The sequence below is a fragment of the Hetaerina americana genome, unplaced genomic scaffold, assembly GCF_022747635.1.
Source record: "Hetaerina americana unplaced genomic scaffold, ioHetAmer1.1.p SCAF_38, whole genome shotgun sequence".
NCBI lineage: Eukaryota > Metazoa > Arthropoda > Insecta > Odonata > Calopterygidae > Hetaerina > Hetaerina americana.
In genome coordinates, this window is record NW_027286963.1 from 1826156 (window position 1) to 1849119 (window position 22964).

The window sequence follows — 22964 nt, forward strand, 5'->3', positions numbered from 1 at the left end:
CGAGCATAGTATTGGTCGACCAAATGAGGTGACGACTCCAGAAATGGTGAAGAAAATCAGCAAATTGATACTGGATGATCGTCGATTGAAAGTGCACGAGCTAGCAGACATAAGAGACATCTCAAAAAGTGCAGTACATCACATATTAACTCAAAATTTGGACATGAGAAAGCTGTGTGCAAGATGGGTGCCGCGTTTACTCAAACTCGAGCAAAACCAGTGTCGTGAAGATGTTTCAATTGAGTGTTTATCAAAGTTTCACAGCAGCAAAGCTGAATTTTTGCGCCGTTTCATAACCATGGATGAAACATGGGTCCATTACTTCACGCCCGAAACAAAATAACAATCAAAACAATGGATTAAAAAGGGAGAACCGTCTCCAAAGAAGGCGAAGACCGTTTCATCTGCAGGCAAGGCCATGGCGTCGGTTTTTTAAGATGCGCATGGGATAATTTTCATTGAATATCTTGAAAAAGGGAAGCGAGTATTATGCGAACTTATTGCAACATTTGAGCGAATAAATCAAGCAAAAACGGCCGCATTTGGCTAAGAAGAAAGTGTTGTTTTATCAAGACAATGTACCAGCTCACAAATCCGTTATTGCAATGACCAAAATTCGTGAATTAAAATTTGAATTGCTACCTCATGTACCCTGTTTGCCAGATTTCACCTCTTCGGATTAATTTCTGTTCGCACAATGGAAAATGTGGCTCGGTGGTCAAAGATTATCCAACCGTGAAGAAGTGATGTCGGCAGTTAATGGCTATTTTGAGGAGCAAGACAGTTCTTATTATAAAAAGGGTATCTAACTTATTGAACATCGCTGGGGAAAAGTGTACATGGAGCTGAAAGGAGATTATGTTGAAAATTAAATACATTTTTTTCCAAAATGTTTGTTTTTTCTTTGTTGGAGCGGGTACTTCTGGGATTACCCTCTTAAGAGTGGCAAAGGAAACTAATTCAAGATGGATCAAAATATTTAAAAATGCTTCACAGTGGATACATAACATAGCGCGTGCACAGTGACTAAACACACACACACAGACACACACACACACATATATATATATATATATATATATATATATATATATATGTGTGTGTGTGTGTGTGTATATCATTTATATTATCTGTATGTGTATATACTACCTCGATCAAAAAGTTCCCGGAATAACCACCGTGTGGCGCTCCCATCGTTCCGATTTGAGTTCTGTTTTTTTTGTTAAATTGGTACATCTGTTGTTGATATTCCCTTTAAATCTTAGTGTCATAACTTGACATTTGCAAAAGTTACGTAGCCAAGAGTACACCTATCTCTGTGTGTGTTGGCGATTTTTTACAATTGCAGAAATGGATTTAAATTTGCAACAACGAACTTGTATTAAATTTTGCGTAAAAAACGGATTTAGTGGCGCACGGACGTTGGAAATGTTGGAAAAGTGTTTCGGCAACGATTCTCTAAAAAAAACGGTCGTTTACCAGTGGCACGAGCGGTTCAGAAGTGGTCGTGAGTCAATCGAAGATGATGAACGCAGTGGCAGACCATCGACATTGAAAGTCGGTGAAAAAATTGATAAAGTAAAAGAAATGTTGGTCAATAACCGCAAATTAACCATCAGAGAAATAGCGGAGGACTTGAACATTGCCTATGGATCCGCCCAAGACATTGTGGTTAATGATTTGGGTTTCCGTCGTGTAGCAGCAAAGTTGGTGCCAAAAGACCTCAATTTCATGCAAAAAAGAGACCGTGTTGACGTCGCAAAAGACATGATTTGCGAGGCTGAATCCGATCCCACATTCATCAAAAGGATCATTACTGGAGACGAGACGTGGGTTTATGAGTACGACACGCAATCCAGACATCAGGCAAGTGAATGGCGTTCACCAAATGAGCCGAGACCAAAAAAACCACGTCGTTTTCAGTCAAAAAAGAAGGCAATGCTGACGGTTTTCATGGATTACAACGGTGTAGTGCATCATGAATTTTTGCCAGAAGGCCAGACAGTAAACAAAGAGTATTATTTGGGCGTTATGAGACGTTTGCGTGAAGCAATTCGCCGAAAGAGACCAGAAATGTGGGCAGAAAACTCGTGGATTTTGCACCATGATAACGCACCGTCGCACAGTGCTATCATTATTCGTAATTTTTTGACGAAAAATGCAACAAATACCATCCAACAGCCACCGAATTCACCTGATTTGGCTCCCTGTGACTTCTTTCTGTTCAATCGAGTTAAAAAACCATTACGGGGAACGCGTTTTAGCAGCCGAGAGGAAGTAATGGAAAAATCGCAGGAAGCACTGATGGACATACCGAAAACCGAATATAAAAAATGTTTCGAGGATTGGATCAAGCGCTGGCATAAGTGTGTTGCAGTCGATGGGGATTACTTTGAAGGGGACAATATAGATTTAGATGAATAAACTTGTATTTTTAATTTTCTGAATAAATTCCGGGAAATTTTTGATCAAGGTAGTATATATATATATATATATATATATATATATATATATATATATATATATATATATATATATAGCAGGGAAAAATGTCCAAACGGGGCAATCCGAAAGGTAGGAATAAACTCACCGGCGAGGTCAAATTACAGCGAGCTTGCAGTCGGAGAAAAAAAATTATTCTGACCCTGGAACATGGTGCGAACTAAGTCGTTGGTGTGAGAAAGATAGGGTTCGGTTTGAAGAAATGATGGGGTGCGGAGAGAAGAAAAAAATCGTTTCTTTTTTCCTCCCCTCCATGTTTTCTTGGCAACGAAACGTCTCGAGAAGTTAGGGTGGGGTTGGGACTGACATGTCCCGAATGGTGTTTACACACGGAATACGCACGCAAGGAGATGGGCAACGCCATCAAAACAATACACGGGAGGACAATTCGATGTGCCAAGGTCAAGAAAAATGGGGCGGCGACATGCGATTCGACGACACCCCTTTTCTGGGGGCAGACGTCTCTCACTCCGAGGGTACAGTTTGCCCTGCCCCACCCCCTTAATGGTGACGGTCAGTCACTTAAATAATCGCGTGGGGGTGAAGATTTCGAAGCCCTTCCCTTGACCCAGTCACCTATGTGATCGGAATACCAAACGCGAAGATGACTGCGGTCAGCTGAATCGGAGGCGTTTGGCATGGTACCAGTTAGAGCGGTTTGGCTCTTGACCACGTCCGTTTAAATCATTAAGTGATGCAAATGTTTAAGTTTAATTTAGATAGGCTTAATTATGGAACTAGATCGAGTTCAACCTAGAGCAACTAGGTTTGTGACATTTTTTTATGAACAAAAATATCAATGACACGACACCATTGGAAGACTTGATGAGTTGCCACTAGTTGACCGTGGAATTAAATACAGGTTAAATTTACTTAATTTGAGGGAAGTTATTTATTGATTGAGAATGCTAAAGACATATTACAGGTCCCGGCTTACTATGGTAGATCTGATCACGTACGTAAAATCAGGGAGGTAGGTAGTAGAATAGATAGAGATTTAAAATATCGTTTTTTCCTCGTAACATTATAGATCAAAATAGATATCGCGTAGGAGATAATTAGCATTAGAAGCGCATATAGCATTAGTCGATATCCTAAATGTTATTTTTTTAATCATATAGACCCATTTTTTCAAGAGTTCTACAGATGTATTTGAATAATCGTATCCTGTTATGGAATATTGTTCCTTTTAAAGCACTCTTTCGAGAATTTGCTTTGTTCTAGTGCATTATGGAACTAATATTTGTGTAGAGATGTCATAATTTTGATTGTGCATGCATGGTTGGTGACCTGACAACCCCCGCCACACGCCCTTGCGGCGACTTCTGGAGTATTATGTAGAGGTACATTGATGTAGATGAAATATTCTTATTATTTTCTTTGTCTAAATTAAACTAAAACTAATTTATCGTCACTTAAACTTTCAAAAGCGTGTCAATATAATTATATTTATGATATCACTCATATTACGGCATTAATTTCAATGTACAAGCCAATTGATGGTCTACTGCTGCTGTCTACTACTCATGATTAATAACGCCGAAATAAAACTATTCAAATTCACTAATAAAAGAAACTTGAATTCGACCTAGGTTTCGCTGCTGAGTTACATCAACAGGCAATGAAATTACATCCATACAGGTCCATGGTGCGTTCCGTAAGTAATGCAATTATATTTGTTCAAAGTAATTTATTGAACAGATTTGCACAAACACTTAAAATTCTTCAAAATACTGTCCTTGAGCCTGTACAAATTATTTCCAGCGACTCTGCCATGACCAGTACGCGCCCTGGAAGGCGTCTTTAAGGGACCTCTCGCGAGGTCTTTGTCATGGCTGATTGAATCTCATTTATGGACGAAAAACGGGTTTATTTCAGGGCTGCCTTAATTCGAGGAAACAAAATGAAGTCTGTTGGGGCGATGGTAGGACTATATGGGGGATGGTGGGGCGGCGTTGGCACCTGGTGTTTGGCCAGGAACTCGAGGACTCGTAGCGCGTTGTGGCAAGCACCTTGGTCACGACCTTAGAGCTCGCTTTCCTCATCGTTAAACCTTCAGTAACAATGCGAAACACAACAGTAGGTGACAAGTTCAGTTCATTGGCAACCATCTTGATACTCAATCGACGGTCAAAGTCCAACAATTGTCGAACAATAGACACATTGTTGTCGGTTTTGCGGGCTGACGGCCGCCCAGAGAGTGTTGTTCGTCGTGAACCTCTTCCCGAACCTCCTTAAAGGCCTTTAATCACCTCGAAACCTGTGAGATTTACGTGTAATAACTGTGGGGGCGGGTCAGTAATTGGAAGAGGAATAGGTTCGACGGGTATAACACCGTCTTTGACAGCCGATTAGGTCGTTGGAGACAAAGGAAGGGTAGAGTAGGGGTTAGGGAAGAGTGGTGCACCGCAAGGGGGTGGGTTCATCCGAAATGAGACCCATGGATTTTGCCACCCCATAGTAGAGGGAAGTGCGAGGTAAAAACAATTGGATTCTCTAAGGGAATAATATGTCTACCACATTTTTTAAGGATTTTACTCTGCTCAAAAATGTCTAGCCTGGCCCCTTTGCTTCCAAGGTGTACAATCTGAGGGATGAAATCTTTGGTATGTTGTTTTTCCAGCAGTTGCTTGGCGAAAAGAGTAGTCAAAATATTCCTCTTGAAGTAAGACATGTTTTTTTTCCAAATTTGCCCGATATACAAGAAAAAATGAGTAGAGGCCCAAGGACAGTACTTTGAAGAATTTTAAGTGTTTTTGCAAATCTGGTAAATAAATTACTTTATAAAAAAATAAAAGCATTACTTTTGGAACGCACCCTGTACATGGCAGGTCAGTCCCTAGAGTGAAATTTGTAGACCCCCACTTTTTTCAATTTTTTCTTTTGAGTTTTTCAATTTAGATTTTTGTTAAGCATAAGATGTTCTGCCCACCAGGAATTTAGAATTAGCGCTATCCCGTGCGTTCCCTTTTTCGTTAGCGTCTCTACTCCATTTCCTCTCCCCCTGGTTTCACATATCCCCAGTGTATCTATAACATTGTCTTGCACTACGTTCTTTACTTCTAATTTACCTGAAATCAGTAATATTCACGCATTTCAGGATCCTATCATCATACCTTCCTTATTCTTTTTGTCCAGAGGGATTTATGAACTACGCAACAATTGCTATTCTGTCACATGCGTCCAAGATTCTTTTACATACAACAGGGAACATAATCAAAAAGAAAGTGAAGGAAAATGTTGGAGAAGATCAATTCGGCTTCCGGGAAGGCAAAGGAACGAGAGACAATATACTGGCACTGCGCTTGACCCTAGAGAGAAGACTAGAAATGAACAGGAAAGTTTACCTTATCTTCATTGATTAGGAAAAAGCCTTCGATACTGTAGATGGGAAACTTATGTTTGGAACCATGAGGAGAAAAGGAATAGACTACGAAGACGGAAAGCTCATATTTTAGCTCTACCAGAAACAAAGCTCTTTTGTAGAAGTAAAGGAATGTGAGAAAGAAGCAAAGATTAAAAAAGGAGTAAGACAAGGATACCCACATACGCCACATACGAGGGTAGGCTGAGAAATAATGCACACATGCTTGTAGACCACAAACAAAATGACCTATCAGAAGCACACCTGGTGGCATGTGGAAGTAACATTCCCCACTTAACACGGGTGCGCAGGTTTGAGGTCGTTACATACATCAATTGTATTTAGAGAATATCCCCCGATCTTGCTCCTTGCGATTTTTATTTTTATCCTCAACTCAAAAGACACCTCGAGGGTAATCATTACACCTCGGACGATGAGGTGAAGGCATAACAGCACGCTGTTTAACTCGCGTTGACATAGAACTACTAGAGCACGTCTCCATACATCCGCTTCTCGAAATACACTGGATGAATGTAACGACCTCAAACCTGCAAATGTATGTTGACAGGGAATGTTACTTCCACATGCCATCAGAAGTGCTTCTGAAGGCAATTTTGTTTTTGGTCTACTAGCATGTGTGCATTAGTTTTCAGCCTACCCTTGTATAATGAAATGAAAAGAACAGCAATGGAGAGAGCCTAATGGCTCCAACGAAAAAGGCTCCACCTTTAGAAAATGATGATGATGATCTGTAAATTGCGTTTATTGTAAAATGCAAATTCTGAACCGAGGGGAAATGTCTCCACAAATTTACAGGGAATATCAACCGGTGTGTTGATTTCCTCCACTGTACTTTTTGGTCCTTATAACTGCTGCAGATTTGTGTAGTTGTTTATCTGTCCAATGTTTTACTCTGCAGTCCATTTATCAGATCTAGGGAGCACAGAATGAAGGGAAGCAGGAAGTGTGCGGAATTGATGTAGCGTATGATGTAATGTACGTATTCGGTGTATCTTGTTTGGACTAAGCTAAGAAATTAAGGAATGATCCATTAAAAAAAAACTAGTTTAAAATGGCAGAATGGACAGGAATAACAAGAGTGAGATTGGAGGAGTAATTGGATAACTTGGAAAAAGTAAAAAAGGAAAGATTTTTTACTTGACTTTTCTTCTTTTTTACGCGTTTGAGCATTATAAAAACATTCTAAGGTGATACAAATCAGCTATTTAGCTTGATAAATTAAGTAGAAAGGGTTTTTTTCATGATCTTTTAAGGTGTCAAGTGGAGATGTGATGGCGAGTCAAAAATTAGAAACTTTGAGTTCTTATTCAGAGTAGAGAAGAACGGATAGTAAGGAATAAAAGTCTGGAAAAGCTTTCTTTCCACCTCAACAGATGTTAAAAGGGCGTGTCCAAAGGAATTAATGCTGAAGGAATTTAAATTGAATGCCAGAAATGTCTGCTTCAAGATTATTCATATTCGTATCTCATTTTTTCTGGTCTTAGGACGAAGTTGTTAGTCTGTAGGGGATAGGGTTGGTGCGGTGGCTGGTGCATTGGTCCCCACAAATCACAGCGCAAAGGCCCGGGTTCGAAAGGTGGTGGAACGATTTTCAAGAGGTATCCGTACTTAGGGTATAATACATAAAAATAGCACATCAAGTGAAGCTAGCCGTCCGTCGGATGGGACGTTGAAGTTTGTGTCCTCTATGCGCCTAATTTTTAATACAGTAGGTCAATGTCCTATGATGGGATTCTGTTTCCACCCCATCAATTGTCGATCCTACCCCTACCAAATCAAAGAACTATCCCCCTTAATGTCTCAAATGGCCTCTAAGGTAGATCGCTTCTCCTGATAGTTAATACTTCTGGTGTTACTTTGGAATACCAGCATATTCCAGGGATTCGCATCTGGAAAAACGTATTAAATTGTACATGAACATGTGAGAATGTATGAATAAGGTACATTCACATATGTAATACCCCACAAGGGCGTGTGGCGGGGGGTGTTAGGTCACCAGCCGTGTATGCACAATCCCAATTATGACACCTATACACAAATATTAGTTTGATCGTGCACTGGAACGAAGTTAATCACACTAAAGGAGGCACTTTAAGGCAACAACGTTCAATAACAGGATACGTATGTTCAAATTATACGGGAGAATTGTTAAAAATTTGGGAATATTAAATAAAAAAATAACATGTAGTAAAAACTACCGTTTAAAATCGATTTGTTCTACCATCTATCTCTGTGATTTTACATACGTGATCTGATCTACCATCGTTAAGTCGGGACCTATAATATGTCTATAACATCCTCAGATAAGTAACCTATTCTATGCTCAGTAAGTAGGTTAACTTTTTTTTAAAAAAGACGACAATTAATGAGAAAGGTTATGAAAAGCATCGATCACTTGCATGACCTTGCAATTCCGGGCCCCGGATGTAAGTATGTGGATTCTAAATCCAGCCTAGTTTCAATGGATTAATTCTTAGCAATCTCAAAGCTACTATTTGATTCATAAATCCGATTAATACAGGTACATGCATAAGTTCAACTTGACACTTACCAATTCACTTTGCTGCGTGTTGTAGGCATGTAACAAGTTCTGCAACATTCATTCACCAACATCAGCAGACTCTTCAAGTGCGATTTTGTAAACTGACTAACATTTGAGAAACCGACCCCTTTTGAGATAACTTACACCTTGGCCTAACTACGCCTCGGGAACGCACTAGTCCAGCAAATTGGGCCCTGGGATATATGTAGACCGGAAGGCCCGAGTTCGATTCCCGAGCACGCCTCTGGACACCCTTAGCTTCACTCAGGCTATGAGAGAGTTTTTTGGAACCAATCTTCCCGGGAAACCACAATTGACAAAGGGATTTAGGAACCTGACTCCCTTATTACCCTGAATTTCACACGCTGTTGAGCTTAGTGCTGATTGAACCTCTACCCTCACTTATCAAATTGACCTTTTGGTTGGTAACTGAGATTCGATGAAAATTTAAACTCCAAAATGGAATGTCTCCTTTTCGTTTATATTCAGGTTAATACATGGCGTTTCAACACAAACCATAAGCACTGGGCACTGAAATATATTTCGTTTAACCTCCTACTTAGTTGGGAGGAGGTTAAACCAAAAGTTGGTAGATGATTGGGTCAAATGCAGTTGGCCAATAGTTGGCTAAACGGACATAAATAACTTAGCCAATAATAATATGTAACCACCAAAAGCCACTCAAGCCGCGTGGTTTTTCGGATAACAGGATCTTCCAGGGAAACCACTGTCGGCACAGGGAAAGACGAACTGGACCACTTTATAACCCTGTTGAAACGTAAATTTCACGCACAGTGCAGAACTTGTTGGTATTTAGCGAGCTCTTCTGTTCACCTATCAAACCAGCATTTAGGGTCAATTACTTTGGTATTATCTAAACCCAAACCAACGTATTTATAAACGAAAGAGTTTGGTTTCTGTTTGGTCAGATGACAAGACTAGAAAATACGTGTGCGTTAAGCAGACTCGATGGGTAAGTCATTTAATCCAGGGAAAACCTTTGCCCAACACGTCCAACGTGCCAGGGAAAACCTTTGCCCAACACGTCCAACGTGCGACTGCTAAGTGTTCAGCCGACTGGGTTCATATTGAGATAGGTCTGCGTGGTCCCATTTCTTCCCGAGGCCCAACGTGAATTTCGCCTTAAAGAATGGTCATAGGTGAGAGTCCAGGGCGTCTCAAGGTTTCGAAGACTGAGCTCGAATGAGTGATTTATGAGATCGCCCATCACAGTCTAATGATTTCAAAACACGCCGTCAAATGCGGTCACGTTGTTTTCCCGCCAGACTGTATAAGTGTCACCATGGGACGTAAGCACCTGCTCAGAAGACAAATTCCCTCCATACCCAACCCCCCTCCCTGCCCTTTCGAACATGGCTACGAGTGAAAAATCGGTCGATTTGACCTTGAGGTGACTCCCAATACAAAAACTCCAGGCAATATTCACGTGACGCGCGGAGGCGATCGAAGCGATATTTTCGTGTAATTCGACTGCTTCATCCCTTGGCAACGGCTCTTCAGTAACAAATATTTTAATTCCTATTAGATTCTTCGGGAAGCAGACCAGAGGTCATTTACGCCATTCGGGATAGAATTGGGTAAGATTTTCAGGAAATGGGAAGGAGGGAATGAGTGTAGAGAAAAAGAAATCCGGCGAGCGACAATAGCGTTCTGTATAAACGGAAGAAGCCAAGGGGGGGGGCACAACATTTTTAACGTCCAATCCGACGGACTGCGTTTTTCGCTTGAGGTGCTTTCTCTCCACATGTGCGATCCCCCCCCACCCCCCAAGTAGGGTTCGGGATATCCATAAAAAAATTACTATTACCCCCGGGATTCAAACCCGGGCCTTTGGGGTGGGGAACCAGAACGCTAGCCACCGCACCATCCCCGATGCTATCGGGTACAACTTTTATTATTTGAAACTTATCGGAGAAAAATACATTCCGACGAGTTAATTACATTATATTTTTTATCAAATATTTCATAAATCTTGTGCGATAATTGAAATTTTTAAGGCAACAACATATTTTGTACTTCTGCGGTATACTGTTCACTCGTTGTAGCTTGATATTGTGAGGATTAACTAATGATCTTTTGGATTTGAATTTTTTGTTGGCAACCACTTGGCTTAAAGGCGACTTGTAAACTTCAAAAAAATAATAATGATTGGTATAACAAAATGGTGCGTCTCAATTGAATATTTAGAACGGGATAAATGCTATACAACCCGGAAACGACGTTCAGACTGTTTTGGATGTAGAAGCATTTGCCCACCATACGGACTAGATATCGTTAGAAACAACATTGATTTTTTCCCTATTCTTGTTGAAAAATCCACGCACGTTATCGCCCTCGACTCGGAAGATAACCCTGACCTAAGCGGATAATCGGGAGTTGGAGTGAATTTTCCGGATTTCCGTGAATAGCCGCAACCCGCAGCGCGAAAATAGCTGGCGGGAAGCATCGCTTCGGTCGGACAAGCTTCAAACAGTTACTATTTTCCTTCAAACATGGTGTTCATTCAACTATTGCGACTTATAATTATTACTAGGTAATCTACCGGTTAGGGTAGTTTTTTGGATGGACAAAACTACCAAAAAAATATTTTGTGACTCCTAACAAAACACAAAACCCATCATCCTACTATATATCAAGTCCCTCTTCAGCTCTGAGTACTTTCTTCCTCCCTTCATCCCGTCCAACATCCCTATCTTGTTCCTTCCCTTTCCTCGTTTGCCTAACATTCTCCCCTCAATTACAGTTTTCAAAATCCCACTGCCGATCAATGCCCCCTTCATCCACTTTTCCTGCCTCCATAGGATTTCTCCCAACCAACCCCTTTCTTCGCCCACCATACCAAGTAATTCATCATTTGTGTTCTTCTCTGTCCATTTCACCTTCTCCATTCTTCTCCCCACCCACATTTCAAAAGCCTCCAATCTACGTCTATCCTCCTGCTTCAATGACCACATTTCCGCGCCGTACATAGATAGCTACGCTCCATATCAAAGTTTTTACGAGTCTTTTCTTAACATCCTTACTCAACGTCCCCGTCATCAACTCCCTCCTCCTTGTGAAAGCCTCTTTGCCTAGCGCAATTCTTCTCCTTACGTCCCTACTACTTTGACCGTGTTGGTCCAAGACACTACCGAGATACGTAAACTGTTCTACCTGCTCTAGTTTTTGCCCTCCTATTTTAATGTTAAGCTTAGCCTTTTTCTTTCTAGAAAATCGCATCACCTTTGTTTTATTAATGTTGATTCTCATCCCACACCTGTCGCACTGAATTTCCAATTCACGAAGCAATGCTTGCAGCCCCTTGGCTGACTGACAAACTAAAGCTTGGTCATCAGCAAACCTAACTGATTTTACAAATTCCCCGCCCACTTTCATTCCTACCTCGAGTTCTTCCCATGCCTCCTTGATCATTTCCTCTGCATACAGGTTGAACAGCAACGGTGATAATGGGCAACCCTGCCTTACACCCCTTCCTAACACTGCCCATCCTGACTCCCCGTTTCCCACCCGCACCTGCGCAGTCTGAGACATGTACAGGTTGCGGATTAGCCTCCTTTCCCTCCAATCTATTCCTATTTTCTGCAATATACTCATTAGTTTTTCCCAATTCACTCTATCAAACGCTTTTTCGAAATCTACGAAACAGGCAAATACCTCCTGGTTGTGTTCTATATTCCTCTCGATTAATAATCTCATTACTGCAATGGCATCACGCGTACCTCTCCCCTTCCTAAACCCAAACTGATCATCCCCTAAGTAATCATTTGCCCTACTCTCTACCCTTTTGTTTATGAACCTGAGAACGACTTTAGCTGCGTGGGATATCAAACTTATCGTCCTGTAGTCCTCACATGATGTAGCCTTTACCTTTTTCGGAATAGGAAATAAAACTGATCTCACAAAGTCTTCCGCCCATATTTCTACCTCATAGATACTACGAATCAGTCCATATAGCCTCTTTCTCCCACATTTCCCTAAATATTTGAGTAGTTCTGTAGAAATGTTATCCACCCCCAAGGTATCGTATCAGATCCAAATATATTTATGAAAAAACCTCGAATTTCTAGAAATCTTCGCTGTCACTAACATTAATCTCAATCATTATCCTATTTAAATCGAACATGGGACTAATCTCGCAAATCATGATTTCGGACTTCGTCATGCCCTTGCTTGGCTGTTCCTTTGCTATCTTGAAATCATGGCCCTTGGAATGCAAATTTCAGGTACGCGATACGTGAGGTGGAAATAAATACAAAACATACCTCATCTTTAGGAAGCTGAAGTCAACAACGGGAACTTCGAGATTTCAGCACCTTCATTGAAACTATTCTTTTATCTCTCCATTCTCTGCTACTACGAACACGTAACATTTATTCGCACAGCAATCATTCCAGCATTATTTTTTCACTCCACACTCCGTATCACAGATTTGTTTTTGATTCCAATCAACAAATTCGATTGAAAAAGGCGGGATAATAACGTGACGTCAGGATTGACATTAGGAACGGTGTGTTTATGGAATGTTAGGACGCACGTTCGAGGTAACTAGGCGCCGTTTCTATTTACAGGTATGTAAATAGAAACCGTACCTGTAACCTGTATTTAACGCTCGAAGCCAATAACCTACATCCATTTAAAAGAAAAGCAATTGTTTTTATATTTGCAAACAAAGCAAGTGTTTCTTCCAAAAGTAATAAAAAACACATTCTCCTTTTTCTTGTATTTGTTGGCGTCCATGATTATCTCGTACGCCGTGAGATAAAAAGTAGCTCAACAATTGGTTCGAAGCAAAATGTCAGCCAATGAATGCGTTCCTCTAGGTGCTTTTATTGTGCTTCAAAATGGCAGGGAGAAAAATTTAGGACCGTTACACAGTCCCTCCATCAGAGTAGAATCTTGTTTGCTTGTTCGATTTTCCGATTGGCTGATGGCTCACGCAGCACACTTATCCCTTCCACAGTTCCTGAGAGTCATAAATTGTGATCCACTGAAATCCCATGTGAACACACCTTCGTGTGCACTACATGGACACGACCTCGTGATCAAGAGAAGACATGTGGATGGGTGAATCGAAATTAAATTTTAAAAAATAACTCCTACTTAAAATCCTCCCATAATTACAAAAAAATACTACTCGGACACTTATAATTCTGACACTACTGCTTAATTTTCTAGCGTAAAAACAGCATCAAAAATTTTTTATTAAACCTTTCATATTTCTAATGAGGTGATCATAATTGTATTACCGTTAATGTAGTATTTGAGCGGTGTTTGGAGAAAAAGGGTCAATGTAATGGGGACATTAGGAGAAGAATTTCGTAAGCGAAAGAGAGACATTTTAAGAAAAATAGATTTGGACGGTTGATTAACTGAGTAAAGACGTGCTGTTAAGTTTAAAAAGGTACTTCAACAAGGAGAGTGGTGCTTCAATGGATGTTGAAAGACTTGGTTCTTGAGGCAATTAGAGGACTGTAGCTTCTGTTTGGAGGCTTGGTGGAGGAGCATGGAGAAAATAATTTGGCAAGGAGAGTAAGACGGGCGTTTTTTAAAGTATTAAACACGGTGGGAGAGGAGAGAAATTTCTTATGAGGGGAAATCAGAAGAAGGCAAAGAAAGTGGATGACGGAAGTGATATTGATAAGTTGAGCAGGATGTTGATTACGTTGTTGAACGTAACTATTGATGAACGTTTGAGGCAAGCGAGAAAGTAGAGGAAGGAAGAGAGAGTCTTTTTTTAGATAGAATGGAGACAGTAGTTACGAATATTTGAAGAAAGAAAATAGAACGTTCTCTCGATAATTATATATAAATAGTCACCATGAACCTATTCAAAACCTACCCATAAATTAGGTAGAATATCTCGATAAATTGATTGATTGAAATGTATTTAAAAATTGCTTATTATGGCTGACGAGACCTGCCCAGAATGTATCCAGCCATGTAATATTTGAAGGAAAATAGCCTACCTAGAACAATGAGGCCTTAGTCCCCTTGGTACCTCACACACTTATCCAGTATCTCTTTCACTTTTCAAAACAATCGGTAAAGTCTTTTTTTCGGAATGGCCATCAGTTGCTTCATCCCTGCATTCTCCTTTATCTCGTCAACTGACTGTTGGGGAGACTGGACTTTTGTTTCAGTGTCAGAGACCAATGGCTCATTTCCAATTATGAACTTAGGGAAACCTGGGTCATAGTTTGCAACTTGGAACAAGTCCTCTGCAACTGCAGCACGAAATTCTGGATGGTCTGTGAGGATTCAAGAAGGAAGAAAAAAAGTTCTAAACTGTCCAAAATAGATTGTTTATAACAGCAAAAAAGAATATCTTCTTCCCTTCCCTACACGCTTAAAGTGTTCAAATTTCCACCAGAAGGGTCATTACACCCCACCCCACTTAATGTTTCCCACATCTCTTCACTTAAAGAGTCCAGCAGCTGGACCGGGACAACTGTCGTCTACATGAAAATAAAAACAGTCTCTCAAAGGATCACAGCATTCTATAAAGGTAAAAAAAATAAATGCAATCACCTAGCTAAAGAACAGTGACATAATAAAATCAAAGAAAAAAGACAAGAAATATTAATTGAGAGAGGGTCGTTACTGGGATATGAACCCCACAGAGTGAGATCAACTCATGGATTTTAAAGGATTAGACAGGGTTATGGGGGGGGGGGAAACACACAGATTACTTCCCCTGCTTTACCCCGTTCACTTCAACTTTGAAGAAAAACAATTCCCCATTTGTTCTCACTGGTACACTTTTCTTCCTCCCATCTACACACTTAAGTTTCACCCTTATTTATTCACTTTATATTTACGATTTCCAATTACACTTAGCTTCACACTTATCACCCAAGGGCCCCTTCTCCAGTTCCACCAGTCTCCTCCCATATTGCTCCATTGCCAAGACACAAGTTTAATGAAGGAGGAAATTATCTTACCTTCATCATTATGGCATTCACAAGATTTAAAGAGGCACGCAACCCTTCTTGACCAAATGGACACAGAAATAACACACCTCAGAAAATTAGCTTACTAGATAGTTTTCACCTTATTCCAAAAAACCCAGCAATCATAGTCCAAAAAGAGTCAGTTTTTGTTAACTAATGAAAATCATCTGTGAATGCATACCTGTGATAAAAAACTCATGTATATTAATTAAAATTGTTTCCACCATAATGTGAATCAATTTATTTTAAGTTCTTCGGAATTTTCTGATCACAGCAATTCCACTTTAGATTTTATTTGGAGAGCTTTAGTAATGTCATAAGGTGGGCCTTGGACCATCATGCATTAGTCTATTGATGCAATTCCTCCTCTTACACAGTTGCATTCAATCAAGGATCTAATCCAGTGCCTTGCACCATACTCCAAAAAATTGTGCAATAGGTATCAATGGATAAATAAAAGATCAAAATGTATTTTCTGAGGATCTGAAGAGATAAGCATTAGATATTATTTTTGGTTTGAGAGCATTGACTTGAGAAATGTAGCAGCCATTGTTGGTCAGGCCTTTCCTGAGGAAATTCTTGAAAGGTTAGACATTTAATGTTAGCAATGGCTTGCACTTTTCTTATCCACTACTTGAGAGAAAACAGAAATATCTTGAGTAGCTTCAGGTGTGATGTGGTGGAAGTCCAGTATAATGAATAACTGATCATAGCACCAAAAAAAAAAAATTATAAAAAAATTAATTTTCAATAAAATTTATTTTATTCTTGGGTTTTTATCTTCATTAAACCAAAAGATCAATGATAATCAATCGCTAAGAGACCATCAGAGATTCCCTTGGTGAATTCATTATTATCTAAGCCTGTCACCATTTTATTGATGAAACAAGCTAAAACAGATCTGGTGCATCTTCCATTTTGGAAACCATGTTGCGCTGAATTTTAAACTTAAAAATTTTTCAAAAAAGAGATCAATCTTTCTTCCATTTAATATTCAATAATTTTTCTGAAATTAGACAGCAGTGACATAGCCTATAATGCCCAACATGCTGCCATTTTCAACAGAGACTTAATTTTAGACATTTTAAGCAGATCTGTGAACTCTCCCTTGTGAAAGACTCATTTTTTAAAAGGTCAAAGGGGTTTAGCAGATTACACTTATGCATTTTTTAATAGCCATCACTGAAATATCATCAATTCCAGGACATGGGCTTACTTGTACATGACTTATGTGTCATTGGTCTCAGTTGCATATAGCATGAAACAGAGCTGCACATAATTGGTGATATATATTATAAAAACATAGTCTTTCAATCTCCTCAGCAAACAGAGAGAAAAATATTTTGAAAAATAAGTGGCCGAGAATACAAGGGCTGGCAAAAAGAACTCGGGTTGGTTCTCCAAAAGAAATTAAATGTGGCCACATAAAACCAACAATTTGCTAAAAATTAAGTATAAATTGCTTTGGAAAAAAGCTTAAGACTGACAAAAAAAAAGAAAGGACAAATTTAAAATCCAGGGTCATTTACCAAAGAAAATTTGGTTATCAATGAAATACAATATCCAGCACCGTAATTCCACCAATATCATTCAAAATCATTTTCCTCTGTACAGACTTAAAATAACTAATCACTCCAACAGATCACTACTGAATAATTTTAAGTACCAAATGCATACATCTACTGAATAATTTTCCTACAAACTAAATAAAAAAATAACAACAGAATTTGCCAGGGAATATTCTAAGACTTAAACCTTTGATCAGATATCTTGAAAGGTTCACTTTTGGGCAAAATTTAAGAAGTGGGTCATTAATTCAACTCCACAGAAGTAACACAAGGGGGTAATTCAGCCATGTTGTCACATAAATATTTGCTACTGAAAATGTCTGTGATTCAGAAATTTTTGCACCTTATAGGTTTTTATATAATATTTTGTACTCCAAAATATTGCATTCTCAAAGCATATGTAAAGGAAATGTCAAAAGATGCATGGGAAGAACTGGAGATGGGAATGGAAATTCAGTGGAGAATTCATAAAATCAGGCTTGTGGATGATAATGTTTTAGTTTGCCAGTCAGCCAAGGGGTTCCAAGCATTGCAGAGTGCATTGGAAAGTAAATACAATGGATTATGGATAAAACAAAACAAGTTCACGTGGTTTTCAAAAAAGAGAAACGCTAAGTTAAATATTATTATTCGATTTCAATGCAACAATTTCAGAGTGCAAAAATCATTCGCCTTGACCAGGATTCGAACCCGGATCCGTCGATATCCGGCCAAGTGCTTTTGCCAGTTAAGCTATGAAGGCGTCCTCTTAAACTCTGAAATTTTGGTATTGAAATTTTAGACTCGGTTAAAAGTTACTGTAGTGGCATCTCCCGCAATTTCTTTGGAATTATTACTCAAGTTCATAAACTGGAGCAGGTGGAACAGTTTACCTACCTTGGAAGTGTCCTGAACCTAATTTGTCAAAGTAGTAGGGGACATAAGAAGAAGAATTGCGTTGGGCAAAGAATCTTTCACAAGGAGGACGTAATTGATCACAGGGATGTTATTTAAGTAAATTGAGTAAGAACGTTACGAAAATGCTCAACAAAACTGATTTGGAGTGTGGTTTTGTATGGCATGGAAACATGGTCATTGAGGCAGGATGATAAGCATACGGGGATCGAGATGGTGCGGGGGCTAACGTACTGGCTTCCCACCCTGAGGGCGCGGGTTCAAATCCCGGCGGTGTTGAATATTTTTCAGAGGTATCTCGATCCCTACTTGAGGTGCTTTGTGGAGGGCACTTTGAGGGAGTACGCCGTCCGTCGGATGGGACGTTAAACTGCGGACCCCTTGGCGCCTTTCGTAAAGAGTAGGCTAATGCCGACGCCGGGTTTCTCTCCACCCTTCATCCTTTCCTGTCCATCCCCTATGGCGCAAATGACCTTAGCTGTCGGTCGCCTCCCCTCAAAACTACTACTACTACCATGATAAGCATAGATTTTGTGGCTTTTGAAATGTGGGTGTGGAGAAGGAGGAAAAAGGTGAATTGGACTGAAAGGAAAAGAAATGAGGGATTGCATTATGGTGGAGGAGTGTTGGGAGAAATCCAAAGGAGGCAGGAAGGATGGATGCAGAGTATTGTTATTGGCAATGGGATGTTGATGACTGGGATGTAGATGGAATGAAGGGAGGAAGAATGCAGAATTGAAGATGGACTTATTGTAGTATTGGATATCTGGTTGTATTTAATCAGGAGGGGGAAGGGAATGTATCTTTGTACTGTTGTGTAGTCTGTGTCCATCCAAAACCTACTTCCACCACTGAAATACCAGCAATAATATGGCTTTTATGTGGAATTTTTAAAAGGATATGAATAGAGATTAATAAATAAACATGTATATACTATAAAGATAAAACTGCAATGTTGTGGGAATAAATTTACAAAGAACACAAGTAAACTCTTCCATTCTTCATTAAGTTCACTGGAACGAAAATTAATCAGGGATTAGAAGGGTAGACACAATCATTAAAAAAATCAATTTATTCATTCCAAAAGCATAGACGGTATTGTGTATAAAGCAATATAGAAAGGCTAGGCAGAGTCACAGATAATGTTTGATAATTACACCATACAAATATCACATACACATTTTCAATTCATTCAAGATAAAGTATAATAATAATGTATTAAACAACCAAAGAGACATTTTTAACCCATCTATTACAGCAGGATAAGCAAACTTACATTCACGTGTACGTAGAGGTGCCTGCTTTGCCTTCGTTCAAACTGGTGGTGCATGAAAAGTAATCCAGCAGAGCTTTGCTAAATACACAAAAATATATATTACACCACCAGCGAGTAATTTACAATTATTTGGACAATACAATAAGAAACCGCTCATTGAATGTTTCTCATGCAGTTAGCACATATCAACGCAAATGATATATTACAACCATGGCTTGCCAAAACGCTTGACGTTTGCAAACTCAACATGGATTGCAGATTTTTTCCTTTAACATTTTTTTTTAAAATAAGTATCACACAAGAATCAAGTTTCAGTGAAGTATTGAGATTTCTAACGACCATGTGCATTTATATACGAGATTCTATACACGTGAGAAACTTTGCAACACTTTTTGAAAAGATTCGAATGAGAACATTAGAACCTCCTCCTCTTACTCCTGTTCAGAATACATAGAACAATCCCTAGCACACAAATGAATGGCAGAGCAAAAAAAGTATTTCTTTTTTCCCCTGGCAAAATTATCCATATCAAATCAACATCGGAGAAAAATAAACAATTCTTTTCGATGGATGTGGATGAAAAGAGGGTTTTTGTTTTTTTAAATTATTAGCGTGTCTGAAACTGCTAAACAGTTTTTATAAAAAACGTATTTCATCAAACGGCCTCAACTTTGAATATTTCAATCATAAATTGCACCTAGATGTAATCAATTGAATGTCTTTGGCATTTCCAAGACAACTCGGGTTTAATTCAAGAATACACAGTTAAAATATACAAAGTAGGTAGTTCAGAAGACACTTGAGTGGCAACAGATTACGATATGAATTCAAAATGCACTCGATTAAAACTATTTTCTCTGCATTATCAATAGAAGGACATCATTTGATACAAATGGGAATGGTAGTCCAGAGCGCATACAAGGAAGATTGTTCCAAAATATAAAAAAATGGACATAGCAGAAAAAAAATCTTCACAGAGGGAGACTTCACAAAGCTATTTTAAACCTTTCAATCAACATCCCGATTTCACTGACAGTTATACACCAACTGATATTCTACCAAATACTAACTCTTTGATAAAGGACAGAAATGCGATATAAAAGCTAAAAAATTGGTCTTATCACAGAGTGCTCTCCAAATATACGAATTATTGCATAAAATCAGAGGAAAGTAATTATTAACTGCAATACCAATTCATCAATGAGCTAGGTTCATTAACACAGGAGTCATATGACTTGGAATACATCTTCAATAATTCCAGAACTGAATTTCATACCTGGCTAAAATATACTAGACCACTTTTTTGTAATATTATGAATGTTTTCGAACATAACACTCTCAAAAGACACAAAATAACGTAAGCAAGGAATGGAGCATTCAAAATTTTACAGAGGTAACAGACCTCTTTACATTCACATCATCTTCTCAAAAGTTTTAATTTTACAATTGATTTCACTTAAAAAGATTTCAAAATGGTGCCTCAACTGATTTCATTGAGGCAAAACTGAAACAATTAATCTATATTATTGCCAGTAACACACATTGTCATGAAAGCCAAAGCATTCTTTGATTATCAATAAAAAAGACAATTTGTTATGATCACAATTTTCAATTGGTAATGTTGAGCAACATAAGTATTTTGGTATAAGACTACTTTTAAGACACTAATTGCATCATAAACTAAACAAAACAATAACGAGATTATAGAACAAAGAAGAATACTTTGCATTCACAAAACTAACTCTTGACACTAAAAAAAAAAACATATATATATATATATATATACACATATCGCTCAGGTACTACATTAATACACCAGGGGGAGTACAAAAATATTGCACTGATAAATGGTTTTTCGGAGAGATAATTCAATTTCCCAGTACTGAACGTGCAACCATTCTCCGGGGGCACACAGTGATTTCGAATCTATTATACCATCAGTTACCATTCCTTCACCTACCGCCAAAATTTAGTCTTAAGGCAATGCGTTATGGTGACAACAAAAGTTCAAAAAAAGGGAATAGAAAGAGAGCACTGAATATTCAATCACACTTTCAAAATATTTAGGCTACACACTCAATAGTGAAATCACTGGCTACATATTCAAAACCTTTCTGTTGCTACAAAGTCAGCCACAAAGTTACCTTAGATCTTTCTTCATTCCAGTATGAGAGTCCATAGGAATATCCCATGTAGGTAAAAAAAGAACGTTTTTATAACGAAGAATGCACTGGTCTATGGTATAAACTGGCATTAGGGAAAGACTAATAGAATTATCTTTCACAATAGAGCACATGGTGGTCCCAGATGGAAGATTTTCTGGAATCAGGATCTGAATATAGCCAATCGTCGCAAGACAAAAGCTAAAACACATCTCAAATGCGATATGCCAACATGGTATGGTTTGTGGCTGGATTTTTCACATTTGTTATCATGATGACTCTTCTTTTTTGACCCTTCAATATTACCTACCGATGCATTTACAGGTGATGGTGGCACAACTGAGTGTGCATAGATGGATGCATGCCATTTCTACAATTAATGAACAAGACCCTGGAGTTGTAACATGAAAAACACTTTTAGTTAAACAAATTCACTCACACAAACATGGACCCGATTGGTTCAAGTCCAACTCCAGTTCTATAGATAAAAAAAAACATTTCGATATTTTTTCACAGAGAGAATACCTTAGTGCCTTTTGAACAGTTTGAATGAATATATTCTTTTGATTGATTGACATTAAGCTTGCCTGTCCACACAGAAGCCAACATTCAAGCAACTCTACATTGTACTCTCAACACTGCATAATTAGCAATTATTGCCCAGCTGATTCAATTGATTGGCCATTGTTACCCTGAACAGCATTCTAATATATATTAATTCTTGCATTCATTTGATTTAACACATCATGCAATCACAATTTTAAAGCACATCAAAATGGAAACTTGACAAAATAAACAAACAATTTGATAATTCTTTGAACAACTTACAATGATAATATATGCCTAATTACATTTTAATCACACCTTAGCCACTTGTAGTGATGCTCACTAAAAACAAATGCATTTGATGATATAAGTTCATTTGACTAGCATAAAACATGCTGGGTGTATGGGGGGGAATTTCAAGGTGAGAAATCACAGAATTTAAGTTTCAAGGAGATTTTCAATCAAACCCGACTCAAATTATTCCAAACATGTAAATATGCATTATATGCTATTTGAATTTTAATCCCTGAAGAATTTAGCTATTATGTACTTGATGTAACAAGACTAAGCACACTAAAGCATTGACCTTTGTGTAAAATTGCCAGGTATTTTTTTCACTGGTGACATTCAAGAAGAATAACTACATCGGAACAAGTTGTTACAACTGATTTGACATTACCAGTCAAAAATATTAAAAAAAGTGTGGGCAATAGAGTATGATATGTGTCTAGAATTGTTCTAACAATTATTATAAATCGCATACTAATGATTGGTCACAGACAGGAACATATTTTTGTACTGTTCACTTATAATTTAAATTTATGCATAGCAATTTTAAGTGTTCTTTTGAATAAAAGTTCAAGAATTTTTGTATCAAACAACTCAGGTCATTGCTAATGGATGATAAGATGAAAATAATCATTATAAAAGTGTTGCATTCATTTCCATACTTTCAGAATTATGACTTCACAGCTTCAAAGTTGCACTTTCATAAATAATACATGACTCGTAAATATAGCCCACGAAACCATTTCAGTCAGTTTATTTATAAAGTGTGTTGAATGTTGAACAGAAAGGGGGTTTGCTGAGAACATACATGCAGTAAATCCTGGAAAAAT